Source organism: Oncorhynchus mykiss, chromosome 30 (genome assembly GCF_013265735.2).
Source record: "Oncorhynchus mykiss isolate Arlee chromosome 30, USDA_OmykA_1.1, whole genome shotgun sequence".
NCBI lineage: Eukaryota > Metazoa > Chordata > Actinopteri > Salmoniformes > Salmonidae > Oncorhynchus > Oncorhynchus mykiss.
In genome coordinates this window covers 42,055,760-42,082,010 of record NC_050570.1, presented here as the reverse complement: position 1 = coordinate 42,082,010, position 26,251 = coordinate 42,055,760, and positions in this window count along the sequence as shown.

Sequence of the window (26,251 nt, the reverse complement as noted above, 5' to 3'; positions counted from 1 at the left end):
TTCCTCCTCTGGATCATCCAGATGGTCATTGGCAAACTTCAGACGGGCCTGGACATGCGCTGGCTTGAGCAGGGGGACCTTGCGTGCGCTGCAGGATTTTAATCCATGACGGCGTAGTGTGTTACTAATAATTTTCTTTGAGACTGTGGTCCCAGCTCTCTTCAGGTCATTGACCAGGTCCTGCCGTGTAGTTCTGGGCTGATCCCTCACCTTCCTCATGATCATTGATGCCCCACGAGGTGAGATCTTGCATGGAGCCCCAGACCGAGCATGATTGACCGTCATCTTGAACTTCTTCCATTTTCTAATAATTGTGCCAACAGTTGTTGCCTTCTCACCAAGCTACTTGCCTTGTCCTGTAGCCCATCCCAGCCTTGTGCAGGTCTACAATTTTATCCCTGATGTCCTTACACAGCTCTCTGGTCTTGACCATTGTGGAAAGATTGGAGTCTGTTTGATTGAGTGTGTGGACAGGTGCAGTTAATACAGGTAATGAGTGGAGAACAGGAGGGCTTCTTAAAGAAAAACTAACAGGTCTGTGAGAGCCGGAATTCTTACTGGTTGGTAGGTAATCAAATACTTATGTCATGCAATAAAATGAAAATTAATTACTTAAAAATCATACAATGTGATTTTCTGGATTTTTGTTTTAGATTCCATCTCTCACAGTTGAAGTGTACCTATGATAAAAATTACAGACCTCTACATGCTTTGTAAGTAGGGAAACCTGCAAAATCAGCAGTGTATCAAATACTTATTCTCCCCACTGTATGTATAGTTATCAAAAACTGCATGTTTTTGGGATGTTATCCTAATGTTAGGGTTTTATCTAATGGGAATTTTAGCTAATGTTCTGGGAATGCCTGTAAGCATTGTTATGAGGCTATTAACCAAATGGGTCTACTACCGTTGCCTCTCGAGACCTCCCCCACTCGTCCCCCTAAAAATATATATAAAGTACAGTAATTTGTTAAATTACAGACAAGTGTGAAAGTGAAACCATTGTTGAAACACAATGAAAGACTGAGATAATGGAACATCGAATGAGAAATGGCTGATCTTGCTCTGTTGGAAGATTTGGCACATGGTGCATTTACCAGAAAGTGCATTTTTAGAGACAGATGGGACTTTTTTTCTGCAGAAAGTACAGATTGGTTTTGGGAAACGATATCTGATGAGCCAATCTTCTAGCATTTTTGCAAGGATTTAAGACCTACTTTAAAAAAACAAACACATGCCATTCCAGTGCACATGTACAGTTGAAGATGGGCCACTGCTCCAAAACCGCCAGAAAAAAAGCCAGACTATGGTTTGCCACTGCACATGAGGATGAAGATTGTACTTTTTGGAGAAATGTCCTCTGGTCTGATTAAACAAAAATATAACTGTTTAGCCATAATGACCATTGTTATGTTTGGAGGAAAAATGGGGAGGCTTGCAAGCCGAAGAACACCATCCCAACTGTGAAGCACGGGGGTGGCAGCATCGTGTTGTTGGGTGTGTTTTGCTGCAGGAGGGTCTGGTGCACTTCACAAAATAGATGGCAACATGAGGAAGGAAAATGATGTGGATATATTGAAGCAACATCTCAAGACATCAGTCAGGAAGTGATAGCTTGGTCGCAAATGGGTCTTCCAAATGGACAATGACCCCAAGCATACTTCCAAAGTCGTGGCAAAATGGCTTAAGGACAACAAAGTCAAGGTATTGGAGTGGCCATTACAAAGCCCTGACCTCAATCCCATAGAAGATATGTGGGCAGAACTGAAAAAGCGTGTGTGAGCAAGGAGGCCTACAAACCTGGCTCAGTTACACCAGCTCTGTCAGAAGGAATGGGCCAAAATTCACCCAACTTATTGTGGGAAGCTTGTGGAAGGCTAACCCAAACATTTGACCCAAGATAAACAATTTAAAGGCAATGCTACCAAATACTAATTGAGTGTATGTAAACTTCTGACCCACTGGGAATGTGATTGAAGAAATAAAAGAAAAATCATTATAAATCATTCTCTCTGCTAGTATTCTGACATTTCACATTGTTAAAATAAAGTGGTGATCCTAACTGACCTAAGACAGGGATTTTGTGCTAGGATTATATGTCAGGAATTGTGAAAAACGGAGTTTAAATGTATTTGGCTAAGGTGTATTTAAACTTCCGACTTCAACTGTATATAGTATGTGTCTTGCAAAATACAGAGCTTTTTTTTCATAATTTTGTCTCACGTGGATGAGGAAAGGTAGGAATATGACGTTGTTTTGGAGGAAGCCAAAGCCTTTTTTTGTCTGATTCATCAATAGTATTCGCACATTTGAAATTCTCGTGGTGCATGAATGGCAACCAAAGCTTTAAAGATATTAGTTTGCTAGTTGACAAGATTCACCAGGAAATGTCTCCAACCTCAAGAATATATACCCTGGTTTATTATTTGAAAGCTGGTATTGTTAAAAGGTCTTTTTTATGTGTCCTAATGAATTTGTATAAACTATAAACAGGTTCAATTGAACATTTCTGTCGGTCTCAGTGCTCTAAAGGGGAACATGTTAGAGAGAGAGTGTGGGGTAGAAAGAGTGAGAAAGAGAGACAGAAAGAGTGAGAAAGAGAGACAGAAAGAGAGAGCGTTTCGATCTACAGTACAGTAACATCCGTCCTTTAACTGATAAGCTGCATAGCCCAGTTGGCAGCCGGTGTCAATCCCTAACATTATCACACACTCACAATGACTGCTTATCCTTAATCTATTGTTGTCAGTCCAGCGCTGAGGGAACACAGTGAAGTACAAGCTGCCAAAATAAAATGCCAAATACCTCTCTAAAACAGTTAGGGGGTTTTAAAAGACACGCACGGCCTGGTGCAGAAGCACTACCAGAGTTTATAGAACCCCAGACCTGTAAACGGAATTCGGAAGCATCACTGGAGCCTTCCGGAATTGGCGTTTTCACAAACTGTAACTATTGGAAACAAATGCTGTGTTAAAGTGGTTCAAAAGAAACCTGATCCACAATGTGGCTTTACAGGTGGTTGTGGTGGCGGGGCACATCTCAACCCCTCAACACAGCTGGTTTCACTTCCTGGGGGAGACTTTACTCACCCCAAACCCACTTTCTGTTGATCAGTCAGGAGAGACAGTAAGTCTAAGATAAGGACACCATGGATTTTTGGGATGTTGGTTTCTGTTTTGCTTTCAATTGAGGTCATTTTGAATAAAAACACTACGTTTTGAGAAATCAGGATAAAATCTAAGTGTTTGATTTAATTTCTGGCCTCTTACAGGTGACTTTAACGTCATGTGTCCAGCACAGTTATTATAGTAAACTAAAACTTAAACTAATCATGAAAACAATTATTAGTTCACTGAAATAAAAAAATAAAAAAATCAGTTTGAAAACTAAAACTATACTGAAACTATTATCTTTGACTCCACAACTAACTAAAATAGTTAGGGGGGGGGTTTAAGCAACCGACTAGAAGGTTCATGACCTTTGATCATATCATTTTTGCAACGTTCATGCAGTCAACATTTTTATCCCAAGAAGGCAACACACTTTAAAAGGTGGTGCTACAACGTAGTAGCTATGGGACCAAAACAGTGGAGAAGTTTAGGCACGCCCTTCAATGCTCCTGAGCCCTGTACTACATAACTGGTTTGAGGAGGTTTGCGAGGTGACTTTGGTCAACTCTGACTTCAACTCGTTCAACTATTATTGCTCATCTATATATTTATATGTATATATTCTTATTCCATTCCTTTACTTAGATGTGTGTGTTTTATGTAGTTGTTGTGGAATTGTTAGAGTACATGTTAGATATTGCTGCACTGTTGGAACTAGAAGCACAAGCATTTTGCTGCACTCGCACTAACATCTGCTAACCATGTGTATGTGACCAATTAAATGTTATTTTATTTGATAACCAGTACCTCTCAAATGGCTCACCTTTTAGCCAGGCACATTACTATACCAGCAATTTTTATCAGGACTAACCTGCTCCAGGGCAGGATAACTCCATTTATGTCTGAGCCGCGAGTTGAGGACCAATGAAATCAGATTCCCTGCCTCTTGCAAAGATGCGTCATCTTCTTTTTCATTTGAGAAAGATGACAGATAAAATATTTTATTAATACAAAAAATGTGTTTGTTCGGTATTTTTACATGACTACTTATCACATTATACATGTAGTAATGACAGAATGCATTTGAAACTTCAGGCACAATAAAACGTTTCTATGACTTAATACAATGATTTTATCGATAGGGTTGGGGAAAAAAAAGGTGCTTGTGCATTGATAAGCACACCAAAGATGGAATCTAAAATAAAGACTGCACTTCTAAAGATATTTCACACCATAGCCTGCTGAATTTGCTAAATAACTTTTCTTTCACTTTGATTTCGGCACAAATAAAAATGTAGAACTGACACTCCCATGGCTTGATGTTGCAGCACTGTCTCAACGAAGAGTTCGGCATTCAACAAGCCTCAACTGGAATGTGAAGCTAACTGAAGCTGGCTAGCTTTAGAAAACTCTGAGTAGATCTAGCATGTACCATAGTATACCCCTCTGGTTGTTATGGAAATTGACCCATTACTACTGTTTACTTTGTGCATCTACGTCCTCTCGCTGAGTCTACCTTTAAACCTAATCTAACCTATGACCTAACCCATCACCTTATACATTACTGACCCACAGTTGCAAGAAGTGACCGAAAAAAACGAAACACAAATGGCTAGCCTCCGATGCGTCGGCTTCTTTCTATCGCTAACACCAAAACTAAACGGAAGATAAATCACATAAAAATGAAATAGAGCCTCCCGAGTGGCGCATCGCAGTGCTGAGGCGTCACTACAGCCTCGGGTTTGATCCCAGGCTGTGTCACACCTGGCCATGACCCATGAGGCGGCGCACAATTGGCCCAGCGTCGTCCGGGTTAGGGGAGGGTTTCAACTTGCTTTAGTGACTCCTTGTAGCGGGCCGAGCACCTGCAAGCTGACTTTCCTCAGACACATTGGTGCGGCTGGCTTCCGGGTTAAGCGATTAGTGTGTCAAGAAGTAGTGTGGCTTGGCAGGATGTGTTTCGGAGGACGCATGGCTCTCGACCTTCGCCTCTCCCGTGTCCGTAGGGAGTTGTAGTATTGAGACAAGACTGTAACTACCAATTGGATACCATGAAATTGGGGTGGAAAAAAAAGGTTAAAATAAAAAAAATATATATATATTATTTTTTTTGAACTTAAACTAAATAAAAACTATTAAAACTAGATCTGAAAACTTTTTATTTTTTAATTAATAAGATAAGTCAGTTAATAACAAATTCTTATTTACAATGACGGCCTAAACTAACTGAAACTAAAATGAATTTCAAATAAAAAAAATCTTAAAACTAATAGAAATAAAAACATAAAACTATAATTAACCTTGGTTATTACCATCAGGCAGTTTTACGGCCTCCTTAGGCCTCCTATATTTCAGCCTGTATGCCAGACTTCCTAAAGGATTTCCTTCACTGTCACTGTCACATGTGTCTGGGTCTAGAAAATAAGTAGTTGGCTCGTAAACTGGCTATTGAGCTGTCCCAAAATAACCACTTCTGTCAGTCTGACTTACCATGGCCCTAAAGACACATGTTCAAAGATGGAGGGAGGTTAGTCAGAGGAAGACCGAGGAGGCAGACACTCAAAGAGAATGGCTACATCAACCGGTGACATCACAATCAAATGCAAAATCTGAAATTCATGTAACAGGACTGTAAAAAGGAATTAGAATGGATTGAATTTAATGCGTCTTTATTTGTTTACTCTGGAGGAACAACGGAGCTTTTGAAGAAATATGTTGCTTTCACTGACTAAAATGTAATGCACAACAAACCTACTAATTTCTCCACACTGTCCAACTCTAATTCAAGGTCCTGCTTTAGTACCCTGTCTTCCACCGTCTGTGTGTGTGTCATGGTGGAGTAGGTTACTTTCTAAAACAAACTTGAACTTTTCAATGCTGAATTGAATGTCATTGAGAAAACAGAAAGCTTTCATAGTTTTTCAAAAGCATCTGTAATCTGATTACAGTATTTTTGCTGGTAACGTAACTGATTACAGTTGTTAGTTTCTTTGTAATCCGTTATTCCCCGACCCTGTTGTGTGTTTGTGTATACACATTGTCTCTCGTGGTGTGCATTCTGTAACTCTGTTATGATCTCCAGTAAACTAAACCCCTCCCAGTGGCGCCGTAGGAGATGGCTGCTGTTTTATGGGCTCCTAACCAATTGTGCTATTTTTTGTGTTTTTTTTGTGTTGTTTGTAACTTATTTTGTACATAATGTTTCTGCCACCGTCTCTTACGACTGAAAAGAGCTTCTGAATATCAGAACAGTGGATTACTTTTCTTTAACGAGTCGGACGCAAAGGATTTACTCGAGATACGCGACCCAGGCCAAAATCCCCATAATTCGCATGAAGAGAAGACACCGAGACAGGGGACGCAGGTCGGGGTGCCTTGTGAGAATTCGGTGGCGAGTGAGTAACCCGCCTCGACCATTCGTCTTATTGGCCAACGTGCAATCATTGGAGAATTAACTGGATGAGCTCTGTTCAAGACTATCCTACCAACGGGACATTAAAAACTGTAATATCTTATGTTTCGTTGAGTCGTGGCTGAACAACAACATGGATTATATACAGTTGGCTGGTTTTTCCATGCATCGGCAAGACAGAACAGCTGCCCCGAAAAGACAAGGGGTCTTGAGGTTTTGCACTCCTGAGGTAGAGTATCTCATAAACTGTAGACCACACTATTTACCAAGAGAGTTTGTCTATATGTTTCGTAGCTGTCTATTTACCACCACAAACCACACTCAACGAGCTGTATAAAGCCAAATTAGCAAACAAGAAAATGTTCATCCAGAGGTGGCGCCCCTAGTGGCCAGGGCAACTTAAATCCATTTGACCTAATTTCTACCTGCATGTTACATGTCCAACAAGAGGGGGAATAAACTATTGATTCCTGCAAAAACGAAAGCAGGTAGTACCAGTGACTCGCTTAATACGGAAGTGGTCAGATGACGTAGATGCTAAGCTACAGGACTGTTTTGCTAGCACAGACTGGAATATGTTCCGGGACTCATCCAATGACATTTAGGAGTATACCACATCAGTCACCGGCTTCGTCAATAATCGCATCGATGAGGTTGTACCCACAGTGACCATACGTACATACCCCAACCAGAAGCCATGGATTAAAGGCAATATCCGCACTGAGCTAAAGGGTAGAGCTCTAACTCGGACGCTTATAAGAAATCCCGCTATGCCCTCAGACGAACCATCAAACAGGCAAAGCGTAAATACAGGACTAAGATTGAATCCTACTGCACCGGCTTCGACACTCGTCGGATGTGGCAGGGCTTACAAATTATTACGGACTACAAAGGGAAGCCCAGCCGCGAGCTACCCAGTGACACAAGCATACCAGACGAGCTAAATGACACTGAAGCATGCATGAGATCACCAGCTATTCCGGACAACTGTGTGATCACGATCGCCGTAGCCAACCTTTAAACAGGTCAACATTCACAAGGATGCAGGACCAGATGGATTACCAGGACTTGTACTCCGAGCATGCGTTGACCAACTGGCAAGTGTCTTCACTGACATTTGCAACCTGTCCTTGACCGAGTCTGTAATACCTACATGTTTCAAGCAGACAACCACAGTCCCTGTGCCCAAGAACACCAAGGTAACCTGCCTACATGACTACCGACCTGTAGCACTCACATCTGTAGTCATGATGTGATTTGAAAGGCTGTTCATGGCTCACATCAACACCATCTTCTCAGAAATCCTAGACCCACTCCAATTTGCATACCGCCCCAACAGATCCACAGATGACGCAATCTCTATTGCACTCAACACTACCCTTTCCCAACTGGACAAAAGGAACACATACGTGAAAATGTTGTTCATTGACTACAGCTCAGCGTTCAACACCATAGCACCCTTAAAGCTCATCACTACGCTACGGACCCTGGGACTAAACACCTCCCTCTGTAACTGGATCCTGGACTTCCTGACTGGCTGGCCCGGTGGTAAGGGTAGGCAACAACACATCTGCCACGCTGATCCTCAACACGGGGGCCCCTCGGGAGTGCGTGCTTAGTCCCCTCATGTACTCCCTGTTCACTCATGACTGCATGGCGACTCACGACTCCAACACCCTCATTAAGTTTGCAAACGACAATGGTAGGCCTGATCACCAACAACAATGAGACAGCCTATAGGAAAGAGGTCAGAGACCTGGAAGTGTGGTGCCAGGACAACAACCTCTCCTTCAACGTGATCAAGACAAAGGAGATGATCGTGGACTACAGGAAAAGGAGGGCCGAGCACGCTCCCATTCTATCGAAAGAGTTGTAGTGGAGCAGATTGAGAGCTTCAAGTTCCTTGGTGTCCAAATCATCAACAAACTATGATGGGCCAAACATACCAAGACAGTTGCGAAGAGGGCACAACAACACCTATTTCCCCTCAAGAGACTGAAAAGACTTGGCATGGATCCTCAGATCCTCAAACAGTTCTACAGCTACACCATCGAGAGCATCCTGACTGGTTGCATCATCGCCTGGTATGGCAACTGCTCTGCCTCCGACTGTAGGGCGCTATAGAGGGTACTGGGGCCAAGCTTCCTGCCATCCAGAACCTCTATACCTGGAGGTGTCAGAGGAAGGCCCTAAAATTTGTCAAAGACTCCAGCCACCCTAGTCACAGACTGTTCTCCCTGCTACCTCACGGCATGTGGTACCGGAGCGCCAAATCTAGGTTCAAAAGACTTCCTAATAGCTTCCTTTCCCAAGCCATAAGACCCCTGAATAGGTCATCAAATGGTACCAGGATTATTTGCATTAAACCCCCCTTTTATGCTGCTGCTACTCGCTGTTTATTTTCTATTATCCATGCGTAATCAATTTACCCCTACCTACATGTACATATAAACCTCGACTAATCGGTAACGGTACCCCCTGTATATAGCCTCGTTGTTATTATTATTTTATTGTTGCTCTTTTATGTTGTACTTTAGTTTATTTTGTAATTATATTTCTTAACTCTTATTTTCATTAAAACTGCATTGTTAGTTAAGGGCTTGTAAGAAAGCATTTCCTGTTGTATTTCGGCGCATGTGCTAATTTTTTTATTGTATTTTATTTCATGCCACACAGGGCTGAGCCTGCAGTTACAGCTGAGCCTGCAGTTACAGTAAGATGATCCTAGATCTGTGCTTATGGGCCTGACATACACTACCTTCACCCCCAAACTCCAATTAACACCCTTTTCCTGGCTTCAACGCTTTCCGTAGCTGCTTTACCCATCTCTTTCTATGTGTGTGCGGATGTGTGTGTGAAAGAGAGAGAGGACATTTTACTGTAATGATTGTTTGCTGCTGAAAGGTTTCACTATATTTGATCAATAACATCAAGCCATACTTAATGGAACATGCTCAGTTAAGAAGTTAAGACAAGGGCAATTGAAAGGCAGGACCTGGGGCACTATGTTAAAGGTGAACTTAGCTTCTTTTTTTTTTTACAACCAAAGCTCTATTTTTGATGTACATGTTATAGAAGCGCCCTGAGACAATTAGTTTGCTATTTCACTTGTTTTTGAGAAACGTATCCCCAACCAGTGATTCATTTCCTCGTCCTTGTTGGGCAGAATGTTCGCTCTGAAAGAACATGAATGAATGCTCCAAAAACACCCAAATGTGTCCTTTTAGAAACTGAAAAGCTCTCAGTATAGTGATACAGGTCTTTATATCTTGTACACATGAAATTGTGTCATTCTGAACTTTGTCCGCAATGTAATATTCAATTTTCTTGCGACTCGAGCGATACCTCTCCGTCCATTCTACAGGTAATTGCCAACATAAAAGGCAACACTTTAGTAAATTAGGGCTACAAGGTATTACAAGCAGGTGCTTCCACACAGGAAGTTCCAGACAGTTGTAGAATCTAGGCTAAGGAGCATTCAAGCTGTTCTGGCGCTTTGTGGTGGCCCAATGCCGTGTTAAGACCATTTCTCTTGGTATTTCCTTTATTTTGTCACTTTCCTGTAGCAGCAAGCTACATGGAAAATGGAACAACTGGATAGGGGAAATGGCTTGAGTCGCACAAAGTCGAATATAACATTGCGGACAAAGTTCGGAATGACAACATTTCATGTGTACAACATCTAAAGCATCACTATACTGACAGCGTTTCCATTTTTCAAAGGATGTATTTGAGTGTTTTTGGAGCATTTGTTCATTTGTTTTTTTCAGAGCCCCCGTACTGCACAATAAGGATAAGGAAATGAATCGCTGGTTGCAGTTTTTGTTGTTGTGTCAAAAACAAGTGAAATCAAAACAAGTGTCTGGACCCTTCTATTATATAATTTACAGAAAATATATAGATTTCTCCTTTAACTCAGTGTTGTGCATGATGCAGTTGGAAGTGGTTTACATGGAGACGGTTGTGAGAAGTTGTTTTGACATAACATAATAAATAGACAATGTGAACTTGATCATTTCACTGCATATCTAACATTTTGTTCTACGCTGAGTAAATATGCATTGTGAAATGAGTGAAATATACATTCATGATAATGAACGAAGATGGAAAAGTGTTGGTTGAAGTCATATAAAGGCCAATATTAGCAAACAGAGACCTAATGATCACTATGTACAGCCTCAATCCCTCAGAGTTCAACACACTCACTGCACACTGTCCATAAACACACATGCTCACACACACACATGCACTCTGTGACAGGCCATCACTCCACCCCTCTCACAACACAACCAGAAGAAAGTTCAGCGCAGAGAAGCAAACATCCTCTCCTCTCCATAACAAATCAGCATAACGCAGCGTTGTGATGAGGATTGCGATGAGGGTGATGAGATCTAACAGGCTCAGTTTGTTGTTTACCCCGCAACGCAACGTGGCTCAGCAGAGACACACCCGCTACCTCTCTCTCTGTGACCTTGAGGCACACAGGAGTCACTTGATGCTTCTCTTGTCTCTTTGACACAAGCACACACACACACACTCTCACACACACAGAGCAACAGCAGTCCCCCACCGTTAGAAACCCTATAGTTGCACTCCGCATCCCAGCGGAGGCCATGCATCTGCGTGCCCCTCTAGGCTAGTCCTGGGGTGCATTTTCCCTGACACACACACACACACACACACACACACACACACACACACAGTAACAGCAGCCCCCCACCGTTGCACTCCGCATCCCAGCAGAGGCCATGAATCTACGTGCCCCTCTAGGCTAGTCCTGGGGTGCATTTTCCCTGCCACACACACACTTCCACTGCATGGTAATGAGGGTGAGGGTTGTGGGTATAAAGGCGACAGCCTACTCACCAAATACTGACCCGCAGCTCATGGGCGGGAGCGAGCGCGATGGGGGAGCGCACTGATCAGATGGAAGCGCCACGATGCGGCTTGCTCACACTGAAGGCACAGGCAAACCGGCTGATTAGACGCTATGATGCCGTCGCTTCAGCTGAGCTGGTATCTTTATTTTACATTTTTTAATGTTTGTTTTTCTCTCTCCTTTGTTTTTTTTTCTTTGTCCTCACGGAGATGGCATTGGATGAGAGATGTGTGCGTGAGGGGTTTTGCACGTAATTAACTGAAATGTATTCCCATCCGAGAAAAAAATTGTGCCATTTTAACTTTGGAAAATATACTCGGCTTCTTATTTAAAATATATTTTTAAAGACACTAGTTTTTTCTTTCAATGCTCAAAACCCAATAGAAAACAAACGGAAACTTATTGTAGGCCTATTTCCGACTTTTTAACGCCTAATTCAGAGACAGGTGGATGACTGGACATCCATTTTGTGTCACCTTGACAAAGAACAATCAGACAACATGCAGAATTGGGGAAAGAAGCCTAATGAGCTTTCTGTGCAAATTGTCTCAAAATTATTGAATTCTCTGTCTCAATAATGTTTTCTCAAAGAAAATAATTTATGATCTGAATTTCTCCTGCAAGAGACTTTAAAAGTGAATGATTTTCACCTGTAGTGTGCAGATACTGTATATTTTGGTGCTAATCTATTCCTGCTTTAGCCAACCTGTCGGTAACTTGCCAAATGTGACAATGGTGTGCCATTATTGAGAGCAGAAACCAGACTGGCACCCAGGCTAGGGTTAGCCAGGCTGTGCCCACTCGTCTGTGCTTTTTGGCCTGGTTGTAAGACAAAGAGTTAGGGAGAGAGACAGAGGGCCAGGCCTCACTCTCTGCCATGCGGGAGTTAACTGGCAGACCCATCCTGGAACATGCAACCCCAGCCTATCCTGGTTCTAAGTGATAGTGAGAACAATGACAAACTCTACTTTTTAGGCTTCACCACTAAAGCATTCTGGCAACGATGCTGTCTCTGGCCAAGATGGACAGATCATGGAGGAGTTGGAAGAAAGACAGGACAATGACCCAATGCAACATCCTTGAATGAGAGAAAGAGAAACCGAGAGAGACCAGACAATGGCCAACTTATCTATAGCCCTGGTCAGCTTTTCATTTCTCTTTTCATATCTCCTGTAAAACTAAATTCAATGAACCCTGACCTCACAGTGACAACCCTGAGGATGTGGAGAAGAGTAAGTCTTCATTATCTGGCTGGGAAAAAAAGTGCATGACGGTGAGATATGATTTGGGGAGAGGGAAGGAGTAAGAGGAGAGAGAGAGGAGAAATTGAGAGGGAGAGGGGTGAGACATGGATATGGGAGGAGAGAGGGTTAGAGGAGTGAGAGGCACAGAGGTGAGAGAAGGGGGCAGAGCGTGCCAGTGTGAATTAGTGTCCAGCCCGACAGGCACAGGAAAAGCAGAAAGAGGAGAGATCCTGTGAGGCAGTCTGATCAGCACGGCAGAGAAAGAGGAGGAAGAGGAAGAGGAAGAGAGATCTTGTAAGTCAGAGCAGTATGGCTGCCAGCACAAAGGATGGTCCTCCCTGTTATTTTCAGCCCCATTAATATCTGAACGCTGAGTACAGCCTCATCCATTATTCATTAGGATCCCAGTACGACAGAGAGGATGCATGTGTGTGTGTGTGTGTGTGTGTGAGAGTGACCCCGAGGCAGAGAGACAGTGGGGCCAAAGGCAGATAGAGCAGATAAATAGTCGTATAAGTGACACTGAGTGACAGAGCCTGGGGCTTTCACTGTGCTCTGTCGGCGGTGCTCCGTGGTGCCGCGGCCAAAGGTCCAGGCTGATCCTCTGCTAACGACCTGCATGATGTATGAGTGGGGCTGGGACTGCTGACATGGGGGCTGGACGCACACTGGGCTGGGCTGGACGACACACACTGACACATATACTGTATCACAATGACGACACGGCTTTCCCTAACACCACCCCAGGCCAACTCACTCCCCACACTCTAGCCTTGCACCCTGACCTGGGTCCAGATAGTATTTGTTATCTTTCGAAATGAACGCACCCAAAGTATTTGAAAGAAAATAAATGCTATTTGGACCCAGCTCTACCTAATACCTCCCCACCCAATGTGGTATACTTGTTTGATCCTTTCTAGGGGTATTTTGGCATATTACTTTTAACGTAGAGATGGTAATACCCTGCCTAACCCCGGTGTATCTGAATGCAATGCGTGGGGATTTAACGATACAGTGAGTATTGAGTTGGTGAACATTCACCAGTAAGGATTCAGATTATTCAATTCTATTTCAACTCATGGCTGCAGACAGACAGGGAAGGAGAGACGGTCCCTATAGGCTTTGTGTTGCTTGCCCAATTCTCCAGTGATATCGACTCAATCAGATTTTAACCCCTCTCAGCTGGAACCACATTCAGACAAACACTCTCAACGTAACAAAGGCAGCGTGCTGTGTATGTGTGTGGCTACCTTAAAACTGCTGACTATTAATTGTAGCAATGTGAATAAAGCTCACTCAGGGGAATACTACTATGCTATTCAGGGTTTTCCTTTATTAATTCAAATGAATTAACTGTTACCCTTTACTCCTTTGTCTTTAAATCAACTGTCCTCATCGTTTGAGCTGAGAACGTGATTCTCAAGTTAATTGTAACTTACTTGTCCCGTGTCGCTCAGTTGGTAGAGCATGGTGCTTGCAACGGCAGGTTTGTGGGTTCGACTCACTCACACGGGGGACCAGTATGAAAATGTATGCACTCACTACTGTAAGTCGCTCTGCATAAGAGCATCTGTGAAATGACCAAAAAAAGAAAGACTACATTGCATAATGTAGTGATGTCGGTACCCATTGGGCACAGACATCAGTTCAACGTCTAGTTTTGATTTACATTTGGTTGAGTTGTCAACTAACGGCAGGTAGACAACCTAGTGGTTAGAGCGTTGGACTAATAACCGAAAGGTTGCAAGATCGAATCCCTGAGCTGACAAGGTAAAAATCTGTCGTTCTGCCCCTGAACAAGGCAGTTAACCCACTTTTCCTAGACGTTATTCAAAATAACAATTTGTTCTTAACTCCCTTGCCAAGTTAAGTAAAGGTAAAAAGAAAACGTAAAACCAACAAACAATATCACCATGTCATTGGATTTAGGTTAAAAGATGGTTGAAAAAAATACAAAATTCCCTTATATTGATTACTTTAAAAAAATCTAATCAGTTTACCATGTTGATTCAGCATGATCACATCTACACTACCGTTCAAAAGTTTGGGGTCACTTAGAAATGTCCTTGTTTTTGAAAGAAAAGCACATTTTTTTGTCCATTAAAAAAATCCATAAAATGTATCAGAAATACAGTGTAGACATTGAAAATGACTATTGTAGCTGGAAACAGCAGATTTGATATGGAATATCTACATAGGCGTACAGAGACCCATTATCAGCAACCATCATTCCTATGTCCCAATGGCACGTTGTGTTAGCTAATCCAAGTTTATCATTTTAAAAAGCTAATTGATCATTAGAAAACCCCTTTTCAATTATGTTAGCACAGCTGAAAACTGTTGTGCTGATTAAAGAAGCATTAAAACGGGCCGCCTTTAGACTAGTTGAGTATCTGGAGCATCAGCATGTGTGGGTTCGATTACAGGCTCAAAATGGCCAGAAACAAAGAACTTACTTCTGAAACTCGTTAGACTATTCTTGTTCTGAGAAATGAAGGCTGGCAGGCCATGCGAGAAATTGCATGGCGGCAGCGTAGCCTAGTGGTTAGAGTGTTGGACTAGTAACCGAAAGGTTGCAAGTTCAAATCCCCGAGCTGACAAGGTACAAATCTGTCGTTCTGCCCCTGAACAGGCAGTTAACCCACTGTTCCTAGGCCGTCATTGAAAATAAGAATTTGTTCTTAACTGACTTGCCTAGTAAAAAAAAAAAAAAAAAATTTAAAAAAAAAAAAAAAATGTCCAGTCTCAACATCAACAGTGAAGAGGCGACTCCGGGATGCTGCCCTTCTAGGCAGAGTTCCTCTGTCCAGTCTCAACATCAAGAGTGAAGAGGCGACTCCGGGATGCTGGCCTTCTAGGCAGAGTTCCTCTGTCCACATCAACATTGAAGAGGCGACTCCGGGATGCTGGCCTTCTAGGCAGAGTTCCTCTGTCCAGTCTCAACATCAACAGTGAAGAGGCGACTCTGGGATGCTGGCCTTCTAGGCAGAGTTCCTCTGTCCAGTCTCAACATCAACAGTGAAGAGGCGACTCCGGGATGCTGGCCTTCTAGGCAGTTGCAAAGAAAAAGCCATATCTCAGACTGGCCAATAAAAAGAAAAGATTAAGATGGGCAAAAGAACACAGACACTGGACAGAGAAACAGTTTTTAGCTGTGCTAACAATTGCAAAAGGGGTTTCTAATGAGCTATTAGCCTTTTAAAATGATAAACTTGGTTGGTTGCTGATAATTGCCTCTGTACGCCTATGTAGATATTCCATATCAATAATGCCATTTCCAGCTACAAAAGTAATTTACAACATTAACAATGTCTACACTGTATCTCTGATCAATTTGATGTTATTTTAATGGACAAAAAGTTGTTCTTTCAAAAACAAGGATATTTCTAAGTGACCCCAATCTTTTGAACGGTGGTGTATATTTTTTGTTGTTGAAATGTGGAAACAATGTTGACTCAAACCGTTTTTGAGTATCTATTTACCTCATCAAAGAATATTACCCTTTTCATATATTTTCACCATATGTATTTTCAGTTTATAGTTGTAATAATAGAGACTGCACAACAGTAACAATGATTCCTTATACAATCATCATGTGGGAAACAACTGGTGTCTATACAGATACCAGTCTTCCCTTTATCTTCCAGTGTCATCTTTATCTGAACAGAAGTGTCAAATTACATCTTACTGGGCATACACTGGTTGAATCAACATTGTTTCCACACCATTTCAATAAAATGATATTGATGTCTGAGCCCTGTATGAGGATTCAGTGGGATGATTCAGTGACTTCCAATCGTTTTATACTGTAGGTCTACTCTGTCTATATATTGGACACTTATTTTATTTAAAGTGACTGCATGTGTTCTTAGTTAGCTGGCCGTTGATAAAGAGGTTGAGACTTGCCTGCTGTAAGATGGCCTCCTTCACAGCAGGATCATTCAGTTCCAGATCAGAGTCTGGGGTCAGCTCCACTCTCATTAAATGCCTCTTGGTTTTTGGAGGCTAAGGAATAAACAGGAATGTTTTAAATGGAATTCATTGAAATGGCATCAAATGGAATGAATTAACCACCACCATGATTTGTGGAATATGATTGATCTTTTAGCACATCATATGAGTCAGATAAAGGTTGTGTTTGATTTGAATCTATGGCATTAAGCCATTTCGTGTTACAGGGGGAGATTATCTATGCTTAATATTCTGTAAAGGAGTATATTTATTTTGCGTTTTGCAGGAAAGCCCGGTTCCTCACTGTAGAGGAGATCACTCACCCCCGCAGCAAAAGAAGGCCTTTTCGGTGTCACAGTACCCATCTGCCTTTGATGCCAAATGCGACACAGTTCTCCGCCCAGTGGCCAGAATAGACAGTTACTGGGGTTGTCACTCGATCCAGTTTGACCACGTCCTGTACAGGCTAATCCACACCACCGGGTCACCAGCTATCTCGTCGTTCTCATCCTGGTTAGTCACGCTGGCCAGGTCTGTGGGGTTGTCTCTGCACTGCAGTAGCTTTAAACCGCTCTGCAGCCCATAGCCTCTCCTATGTAAACATTATTCTGCTGTAGTTGAGCAAGCAGTTGAAATACTGTTGTGTTTTTATAAATCAGTATAAATAAGCGCTCAATTGTAAAAGTGTCTGGGTGATTGTAGCTTTTGAGAGCAGAAAATATGAATTGATTCTCACCCTCGTAGCTGATGAATAAATGTTCACTGGAATATCTGCTGTCAGACATTTCGTCATGACCACACAGGACTCCGTGTTACTTGTTTCGCCATCACTCCAGTGACTGCCTACCATAGACCCCCTGCAGCTGTTCATAACATCATATTGTAACCCCTGTCTACGATCATGTCTGTTGTCTACAGTGGCCAGGTCAGTGTACCTCTCGCTGCAGTGACTGGGCCCAGATCAAGGTCTTCAGCTCATTCACAAAGCGGTACTCACGGGAGAGATTAGAATAGTGGGTGAGGGACCCTGTGAAGAGGTATCACTAAACCCTACACCCGTTTTTGGTTTACTGGTGTTAGTTCCGACAACCAAATATTGACAGTCCAGAACAAATATATTTTGAATAAACAGTCAGTTCGAGCCTGGAGTGCCTAAGACCAAAAGGAGAGGAAGAATGTTCCCTCCCGTGATAATCTAACCTGGAATTAGTTGCAGAACTCATATGTAAAACAAAGTATTTTATCAGAGCGACCAAAAGCGTTTTTTTTAAAGCATTGTAAGAAACAAGAGAACAAAGCAGTCAACGTTAAGATATTTTTCAGCACAAGTATAGTATATTTCCTCTTAAATCAGAATGTCATATCGTTCCAACATGTGAAGTTAAATGTTGACGGTGTAATAGACAGGAGAGTGTGTATGAATTCATGAATATTGTTTTCTTTTCGTGTCAAATCGCCAGCTGGCAACCCATCTCTTGCGGGATTAATTGACACAAAAAACACTACAATAATTCAGTGATAATTCTTCCGGTGTTCTCTGCAGTGCGCATTGCATTAAGAATGAATTAATTTAAGATAAAAACCAATACATAATAGTAAATAAAACAATTATATCCCTAGAGCAGTAAAAAAATATATACATAACATAAAAATAAATAAATGCACAAATTTAACAGAAGGCATTTGAATCCAGTCTAGCAAAAAAAAATATTTCAACTTTATTTAACCAGGTAGGCCAGTTGAGAACAAGTTCTCATTTACAACTGCTACCTGTCCAAGATAAAGCAAAGTGACACAAACAGAGTTACACATGGGACAAACATACAGTTAATAACACAATAAAAATCTATATACAGTGTGTGCAAATGTAGTAAGATTAGGGAGGTAAAGGCATTAAATAGGTCATAGTGGCGAAATGCCAATTTAGAAATTAAACACTGGAGTGATAGATGTGCAGAAGATTAATCTGCAAGTAGAGATACTGGGGTGCAAAGGAGAAAAAGGAGAAAATGTGGGATGAGGTAGTTGGGTGGGCTATTTACAGATGGGCTGTGTACAGGTGCAATGATCGTTAAGCTGCTCTGACAGCTGATGCTTAAAGTTAGTGAGGGAGCTATACGACTCCAGCTTCAGTGATTTTTGCAATTAGTTCCAGTCATTGGCAGCAGGGAACTGGAAGGAAAGGCGGCCAAAGAGGAGTTTGCTTTGGGGATGACCAGTGAAATATACCTGCTACGGGTGGGTGCTGCTATGGTGACCAGTGAGCTAAGGCGTGTCTTACCTAGCAAAGAATTGTAGATGTGTGTTTGGGGCGGCAGGGTAGCCTAGTGGTTAGAGCATTGGACCAGTAACCGAAAGGTTGAAATTTCATATCCCCGAGCTGACAAGGTGTCGTTGTTCCAAATCCCTTTGGCCCTGCAGTCTAGGGGGGATGGAAACAAGACCCGTAACATAAATCATGCAAATCATAATAGTGAAAAAGTAACAGTGAGAATAAAAAAACCACAGACAACTTAAATCTACCATCAAACACTCATGGTTTATTTGGCAAACACATGGTATCTAAATATTATGCAAATGGTAATTCACAATGGACAAAAAAAACATTTAAGTTTCTCCTCATCGCTCAATCTAGAAGAAAAAGAAACGCACCTATTTAGGCGAGGTGCTGGCTAGCGGAGTAGAAAACTTGAAAATAAAACATTCTAGGAGCTCAGCTGCAAAAAATGTAATTACCAACGTTTTGACAGCCAAGCTGTCTTCATCGGTATAATCACAAACACTGCGGGATGACTCGTTTCTGTAGTGTCAAAAGACACAGGTGTCTGTAATCATGGCCAAGCGTGGCCTAATATCATTGGTTAATTATCAAATATTAAAATGGCATACAAAGAACAGCATACAAACAACAAATGGATAGCATATGATCATAAATTAATTTGACTACACAAGCTTACAAACAATTACAATGGCAAAGTCACAATAATCACAAAAATGGCTTCAGATCAAAGTCTACTTTGAGACCGAAGGGAGCAAGGGTCTTTAAGTTAAAGATCCAGGCAGCCTCTCGTTTTAACAATAAATTATCAAGATCTCCTCATCGCTCAGCCACATACTGCCTGGTGAGCTTTCTGGAATAACAGCAAGCGTATATCGTGGAACATCATATATTGTGTAATTCAACTATATTTTGAACGGTCTACCACTTGTCTTGAGAGGCAATGTAGTAGAGAAGTCTCTCCAATTCTCTCTCGCTCTCTCATGCAAAGCTGGACTAGTCACCATAGAAACCCTTGACTAGTGGTGGTCAGCTGTAGTCCATAGTAGGGTGACTAAAAACTGATCCAAGGTTTTGTCTTAAACAGGCCCCCAGTGCCCGGCTGGAGCATGAAGTCAGGAGCTCAGCTGGTCGTCTACTGCCTAATAACCTAGTGGTGCCAAAAGCCCTGGTCTGCCCTAGGAAGCCTATGTAAATTATGATCACCAGAATGGCCCAACATTTTTTTATGGACCCTGTTTTGGACTCTAAAATAACTATATTATGATACATTTCGATCCCCACTGTGAATTACTTTAAAGTTCACTACAAATTGTGATCCATTCTGACTACTACATTTGTTGTCACACAGGCCCACGTGCTGATACAGACCAATCACGGCTACGTGGAGGCTCGCGCCCTCATGCCGTAGACATTAAGGTTGACTCGCTCAGGCAGGAGTCTGTGGGTTGGTCTGCTTGTGTGTACTGGATATTTTGTGGATTTGATTTTCACTGGGCCATTGACAATTCCTTGGAGTTGACCTATTGGAAGCACTGTGTGCTTTGAATTATGTTTTGCTTAATTGTTTAATCAAAAAAAGGTAAAGAGTCTGTCCCTTCTGTTTAAAGTGGTCATTTGGTTGTGAGCTGACATTTTTTACCCCCCCCTCAGTTTGAACAGAGGATAGAGCAAGTGTAAAAAGTCCTCCATGTTGAAGCTACAGTATGGTATGTAGTTATACTTACTCTAAGTACAGTGGACTGTAGTTAGTCAGCCTGAACGTTAGTGAACTGTGGTGTAATCAGGCTCAAGTGGTCAAGTGCGGTCGGTCAGGAGATAAGTGGTTGGATGAATGGCAGTGACTTTGCGCCTCATTAGTGTGTGTCTGTGTGTGTGTGTGTGTCTCTTGTTAGTAATAGGTCAGTGAACTGCTGTCCAAATTTATAAATGGCCATTCAGAGCAGAGCTGTGTGTGTATTACTATCAGACCACTGGGTTTGTCTGCATCTTCTTACTCAGACTTGCTGTTTACAGCAGGAAATATATAACCTTTCTTTCAGTTTGATTTCAGGGTAAAAAGACTGTCAAATGTCCATATTTATCAGTTTGTTATTTACAATCAGTTATAAAGTGTGTGCTCTGGTTCTCCGTGGCCAATGTGAGTAAGTCATTTAAGCATGATAACCCTCGCAAGGCTGTTGGACCAACACCTCCGCCACGCTGATCCTCAACATGGGGGCCCCACAGGGGTGCGTGCTCAGCCCCCTCCTGTACTCCATGTTCACCCATGACTGATTGGCGGGTTTGGTAGCTCATGTTTTTATACTTCAAAAACAAAGTTAGGTAGGTCGATAGCTTTGTAAACAATAAGGAAATAGTGAAGTGATCTGCGGGACTTTAATGAGGACCGGCCAACCTTTTGATAGAGGATGCAGTGATGAGTATTAAAACTGTCACCTGTGATAAAGCAAAGGGCACTAAGGTAGACGGCTTCCAAAGGTTAAGAGTAGTGGCTGCTGCATTCTGGTAAATTGTGTCACCATAGTCAAGAACTGGCAGGAAAGTTGATGATACAATCTACTTCCTGCTGTTTAGGGAGCAGTGGAGGCTGCTGAGGGGAAGACAGCTCATAATAATGTCTGGAACAGAGCAAATGGAATGGCATCAAACACATGGAAACCACTCATTCCACTCCAGCCATTACCACGGGCCCGTCCTCCCCAATCAAGATGCCACCAACCTCCTGTGTTATGGAGAGGCAAGGTCTTTTTCTAAAACAAAGCCCACTTTAAATCTTAGCTTTTTAGCTAACTCATCAGTATGTTTTTTAAACGTTGTCTCCTTGTCAATCCAAAAGCCCAGATATTTATAGGTGGGAACCTGATCGATGGGAGAACCATTAACTTCTTACGGGTCATTGGGACTCTAGCGTCCCACCTCGACAACATCCGGTGAAATTGCAGAGTGCCAAATTCAAATGACAGAAATCGTAATATTAAACATTCATGAAAATACAAGTGTCATACATCATTTAAAAGCTTAACTTCTTGTTAATCCAGCCATTTCGTCAAGGCTTTATGGCAAAAGCACACCATGAGATTATCTGAGGACAGCGCCCCGCACACAAAAGCATTACATACATTTTCCAACCAAGCAGATGCATCACGAAAGTCAGAAATAGCGATAAAATAAATCACTTACCTTTGAAGATCTTCATCTGGTTGCAATCACAAGGGTCCCAGCTACATAAAAAATGGTACTTTTGTTCGATAAAGTCCCTTATATCCCTAAACAGTAAGTTTCATTGGCGAGCTTGACTCCGTAATCCACCGGTTTCCCTCGATCAAAATGCATACAAATAAATCCCGTAAGTTACCAATAAACTTCTTCCAAACATATCAAACAACATTCCTAATCAATCCTCAGGTACCCTAATATGTAAATAAACGATAACATTTAAGACGGAGAATACCGGAGACCATTACCGGAGATACATAACTAAGTGCAAGCCCTCACCGGAACGCGCAACAAACACTACAGCCAAAATGGGAGCCACTTAGAAAAACTACAAATTCTAGCTCATTTTTCAAAAAACAAGCCTGAAACTCTTTCTAACGACTGTTGACTTCTAGTGGAAGCCCTAGGAACTGCAATCTGGGAGGACCTCCTTTATACTCCCATTCCCAGCCATCGTAATCAGAGGTGAGCTGCCATTTCTGTTCTATTATACTCACATACTGTACATTATTTTAACAGTTTTGGAAACTTTAGAGTGTTTACTATTCAATGCTACCAATGATATGCATACCATAGCTTCTGGGCCTGAGTAATAGGCAGTTTACTTTGGTCACCTATGGCATACATAACATTATTGTCTGCATGTAAATTAATATTACAAGTTTTAAAAGAGACCAATATTATTTATATAAATAATAAAGATGTGTCTCAATACATCGTAATATCCAGGAACCTATATTTAACTACTGCTGTACACACCTTTTCTATTCATATACTATCCATACTGTCTAAACACACCATTATATATGTATAACATTGCTCGTTCTGATATTTGTTAATTTTTTACTTTTTTGAATATGTGTGTATTGCTTTCTATTACTGCACTGTTGGAGCTAGAAACACAAGCACTTCACTGCACCAGCAGTAACATCTGCAAATGTTTGTGGCAGCAGGTAGCATAGTGGTTAGAGTGTTGGGCCAGTGAATGAAAGGTTGCTGGATCAAATCCCCGAGCTGACAAGGTCAAAATCTGTCGTTCTGCCCCTGAACAAACCCTGTTCCCCGTTAGGCTGTCAATGTAAATAAGAATGTGTTCTTATTAACTGACTTGACTAATTAAATAAAGGTTCAATAAAAAAAATATGTGTACACAACCAATAAACCTTGATTTTAATAAAAATGAATCATTGTAATTGATAACTAGGGGCTAGATGAAATCAGTGACGAGGAAGATCTGCATTATACCGCAATAGAAATGAGCGTTTAACATGATTGCAGTATTCGTGAATGTAGGAACATTTCCTTTGCATTTAAAGTGCACTATAATCGCACTTCCGCAATACAGTCCTAACTAATATAATATAGATTCATATACTGTGCCTTCAGAAAGTATTCATACTCCTTGACTTATTCCACATTTTGTTATGTTCAAAATTCTAAATGTATTAAATAGATTGTTTTTCTCACCCATCTACACACAATACCCCATAATGACAAAGTGAAAACATGTTTTTTTTAATACATTTTTGCACAAATGTTAGAATCACCTTCGGCAGCAATTCCATCGGTGAGTCTTTCTGGCTAAGTCTCTTAGAGCTTTGCACACCTAGATTATACAACATTTGCACATTATTCTTTTTTTGTTGTTCTTCAAGCTGGCTGTTAGACAGCCATTTTCAAGTCTTGCCATAGATTTTCAAGACGATTTAAGTCAAAATTGTAACTAGGCCACTCAGAAACATTCAATGTCATCTTGATAAGCTACTCCAGTGTATTTCTGGCCTTGTGATTGAGGTTATTGCTATGCTGAAAGGGGAATTCATTTCCCAGTGTCTGGTGGAAAGCAGAATGAAACTATGTTATACATTTTTTACCTCCTGTTTCAGGAAGTGATGTCACTGAATACTGCCCCTATATATAGGACCTTCCACCCCCACATGGGATATGGATGCCTGATGATGCCTGTAAATAAATATCACCTGGAAGCCTGAGCAGTAGTGTGCAACATTTTCCTTTCTGTTTTCCGGAGAGCAGAATGAACCAGGTTTTCCTCTAGGATTTTGCCTATGCTTAGCTCCATTCCATTTATTTTTTTTATCCTGAAAACTCCCCAAGCATACCCATAACATGATCCAGCCACTGCTATGCTTGTAAATATGGAGAGTGGTACTCAGTAATGTGTTCAGGACAAAAAGTGAATTGCTTTGCCACTTTTTTTGCAGTATTACCTTAACACCATGTTATAAACAGGATGCATGTTTTGGAATATTTGTATTCTCTAAAGGGTTCCTTCTTTTCACTCTGTCAATTAGGTTAGCATTGTGGAGTAACTACAATGTTGTCGATCAATTCTCAGATCACAGTCATTAAACTATGTAACTGTTTTAAAGTTACCATTGGCCTCATGGTGAAATCCCTGAGCAGTTTCCTTCCTCTCCGGCAACTGAGTTAGGAAGGATGCCTGTATCTTTGTAGTGACTGAGTGTATTGATACCCAAAGCAAAGTGTAATTAATAACTTGACCATGCTCAAAGGGATATTCAATGTCTTCTTTTTTTTTTTTTACCCATCCATCAATAGGTGCCTTTCTTTGCGAGGCTTTGGAAAAGCTCCCTGGTCTTTTTGGTTGAATCTATGTTTGAAATTCAGTGCTCTACTGAGGGACCAGAACTTATGTGACTTGTTTAAGAACATTTTTACTACTGTACTTTTTTAGGCTTGCCTTAACAAAGACTCAAGACGTTTCATCTTTTCATTTTTTATTTAATATGCAAACGTTACCAAAAACATATTTTCCACTTTGACAGTGTGGGTTATTATGTGTAGGCTAGGTAAATGTAATCAATTTCATATTCAGTCTGTAAGAAGTCAAGGGGTGTGAATCATTTTTGAAGGCACTGTAACTCTTCAGATACTTTGTTCCATACTCTGTGTGGTCAGTAATGTGGCAGTGTATTGTTATTGTGGGGGCAGTTGTAGTGAAATATGAATGGATGCAAATGAGAGCTACAGAGCATGAGTATACAGTATTTAAGAGGCATGAATTGTCGAAAATCCTGCAGAGCTATTGTCTGACAAGAAGAGAAGAGCTGCTGCTGGAATGACTGGCAGCTCCCTGTGTCCACTGGAAGGGAGAGAGGAATGGATGGATGGAGGGAGGGAGGAAGGGAGAGAGTGAGAGAGAATGCTGCGATGTGTGTGTGTGTGCGTCCGTGTATGTGCACGTCCGTGTTTGTGTGTTGGATCAGGCCTGCCAGTGCAAGGCATTATCTCCAGGGAGGCCTCTACTAGAAAAGGAGAGGAATAGAATGATGGAAGAGAAACGCATGGCTGCGCGTCTCTGTATGCACACATAAAAAAAATGTATGCATTTCTCACACTGTATCAGGAATACGTTTGGCATCCCTTATGGGATCCCTCGCACGCACGCACGCACCCACACACACAGCAGCACATGTAGCCTATGTGAGTGAATATGATAGCGCTTTACTGTTTCAGCTGAAATATGTATTCATCCATACTTGTTATATATTTTTGATACCGTACATCAACATTTAATGGTGCTGGGAGGGAGAAGAAGCTTCTTTATTCCGGTGAATGTACCAGATCTGTCGCTGTGGGGAGAGAGAGTGTCATGGAAGTATGTCTTTCTTCAGGGTATCCATCGACGTGCTATGTTAATTGTCTTACCTTTCGTTCAGCTCCTATAGAGGAGAGAAATGGAGGGAGAGGACACACTGCTCCTGGTTCCGATCTTCAGCTCTCCAACTATGTCGTCTCAGTGTAATTCCCGTCTATAATAACCCCACTGTGGCTGTGTGTCATTCCTATCCCTGTATCCTAGGTCGCGTATGCCTGTTTCTAGGTGTAGGTGGTGTGTGGTATTGTGTGGTGTGGTACTACTCTATTTTGTGGCATTGTATGAGTTTTGTATTTATCCCTGCAAAACAAAGCCATGACTAGCATTCTCTGTGTCGAGATACGACGACACACAGGGAGTGTGTAGATGCAGGGCGAGAGGCAGAGCTCTAGGCTGTCCTCCTAAGGAGTCTGTCAGTCAGTCAAACAACCACACCGCCAGAGATAGCCCAAACCACTGCAGCTAACACGCAAGGCAAACACATACACACACACGCACACGCACACACACTATAAGAT